The following is a 2585-nucleotide window of genomic DNA, read 5'->3' as shown; positions in this document are numbered from 1 at the left end:
TTTTTTTTTTTTTTGTTTTTTTTTACGATCGACCACCGATTCATCGGTGAATTATTCGAGTACTGTTGCCAATTCGTGTCGAACCGATGTGAAACCAATTATAAACGCGGTTCTCGCGATTATTATATTTGTACGTTCGATGGCATCGTGCTCTTTGATAAGGGACGCGTGTGATACGATTCGACGCGGAGTGACGTCGAGCGCGGTTCGTGACGCGCGCGCGACGTCCCGATAAAAATTTTTATTCGCGTTAACGCTTCTTCCTTTTTAACGTTTTTTTTTAACGTTCAACCTTATATTTCTCATTTCGATTTTGTACGTGATAACGCACGAACGATCGATTTCAAAATTAATCGCCAAATAATAAAACGAACGAAAATCTTCAAGGATTAGGAGCACGGAGCGTAGAAACGATAAACGTCTCGATTACTCTAATAATATCATCGATCTCGTGATCTCGATAATAAGAATTAAAATATCTGATTTTACGATCGATAAAAGAACGTGAAAAATGCATTAATTGGTAATAAAGATATACGAAGAATCAATCGAATCGACAGGATGTACGCTTCTTAACCTTTGATCGAATTTCGTCGTATCGTCGAATCTAACTCTTTCTTCTTCTTCTTCTTTTTTTTTAAATTCATCGATTAAATTCAATACGAACGAGGATTTCTTTTCGATCGTTTCAACATTTTGGAAACCTCATGGATATATTCTATCTAGAAGAAGTAAAGATTATTTTTAAAACTATCTTTTCCTTCTCTTCTAACGATTTTTCAATTATTTAACGATACTTTTATTTAAAAGTTAAACGAAAAAAAAAGAAGGAGAAACAAAAAAATGACGCGCGACAATATACGAAATAATTTCGACACTTTTCGATCGAAGTCGCGAGCAAAGTCTATCAAGATAGTTGGTAAGTTTGCAAACAATTATTATTATTATTCTCTAGATAACGAACACACCGCACGATGAACGCATTCGATACTTTTATTATATTCGCGTATGCGTCGGATACGTCACTGATAAGATATTATGTCTGCGATTAGATGCGATCGCGTCGCATACTTTGATCGAGTGATTGTACGAGTAGACGACTCATCATACGATACGGCCAATATTAACCGGCCCATGATTCAGGCCGAAGAAGCATTTGCATCGCTTGGAGAAGGTCTGTAAGGTGTTTTCTATATGCATAGGAGGCCGGCCCCCTTCCTCTCCGCGTTCTCGCTCCTATTAGCGCGTGCAAATTATTCGAATATTATGCGCTGCAAATTAGAAGGCACCGCCGAGGTGGGCCAGACGATGGTGCCGCTCGCCTCGGGATTTTAATTTAACGATGGGCGCGCTGTCTTAACCCTAGAACCCACCTCGACACCGCATACGTACGCAACCTCTTCGCGCGAGGATTCATCTCAACGAGACGATCGAATTACCCTTTACCCAATTACGCCGTGTCGCGTCGTTAATCGAGCCGAGTTAGTTGACACGCGCGCGTGTCCAGCAAGATGCATCATTCCGCGATGCGATTCATTCCGGATGCATCGAATCGAAGCGCTATTGGCATTAGCTTTGGAGGAACGGACGGTAATGTTGGTAAATCTTGGTTACATAAGTATATATATTTTCGTCCTTTTTCCACGATCTGCGAGAATGAAATTTGAATTGTCGTTGAAACGAGATTATTATTACGACGTCGAGATACGTCGTCGAGCGCAAAGGAGTGGAAATGGAAAAGTGAAAGCGGTAAACGATATTTACTTTGTGAAATTTTTTTTACCGACAATGTGTCTATTTATTCTTCCGTGTCATGCTTATTCACACAAGTTGGAATGATTGATAATGTTATATACCAGTTTCTATAATATATGCGTGACACGTAAGTATATACTCGTGTAACGTTGCTTTATTTAAACTCTATATTCCGTTGTGTCGAGTTGCATTGACATTGTCCGAGGCTGGTGTCTCTCGATAAGAATCGAGACCGTGAACAAGTGTGCGTACGCACGCGCGCGCGCGTATATGTAAAAAGGGATTTCCCTGAGTTTTTATCGTTTCTCACATTTTCGTTATATAACGAAATGGTTGAAACGCGCATACTCTTCTTTCGAATACAATTGACGCGGCCGGTTCGGAAAAATGGAAAATTCTCTCGTTACGCAAGGCTAACTCCTGAAATCGGTCGATTTCTCGGTCGTTGTTTCCGACACCGGTGTCGATGCAGGTGTCAAGTTTTTGCTAGTCATTAGAACGGAAATACGTGGCACCGTTGCACCACTTATTTCTCCTTTTGCCTCGGACACGTTTCTTCGCCCATTCTTTCGTCAACTCCGAGAAAGCAAATCGACCGATCCAAGCGTTACGATGCTCGATCTTACGTTTCCTTCAAATATCCCTATATCAGATATATCTTGAAAATATATACATTATCTATCGTCGATTTAATAATTTCACTCGAGAAGCGAAAATCAAATATTTGAAATTTTAACTTTTATGTATGTATATATTTATCCTTTGTTCAACGTTTGCAATAATTTATTTAATTTTTGATAAAATATCTTTGTAGAATTATTTTTAAATAA

General features: G+C 39.3%; 1 protein-coding gene across 1 annotated transcript in view; it reads right to left on the bottom strand.

Moving 5' to 3' along the window:
* Nucleotides 1-2585, bottom strand: part of LOC102680715 — a 22968-nt gene that overhangs the window by 18182 nt on the left and 2201 nt on the right. The window lies entirely within an intron of this gene.

Source organism: Apis dorsata, unplaced genomic scaffold (assembly GCF_000469605.1).
Source record: "Apis dorsata unplaced genomic scaffold, Apis dorsata 1.3 scaffold_396, whole genome shotgun sequence".
NCBI classification, from domain to species: Eukaryota; Metazoa; Arthropoda; class Insecta; order Hymenoptera; family Apidae; genus Apis; species Apis dorsata.
Note: the sequence above shows the minus strand (reverse complement) of the source record. Positions and strands in the feature narration are given on the sequence as shown.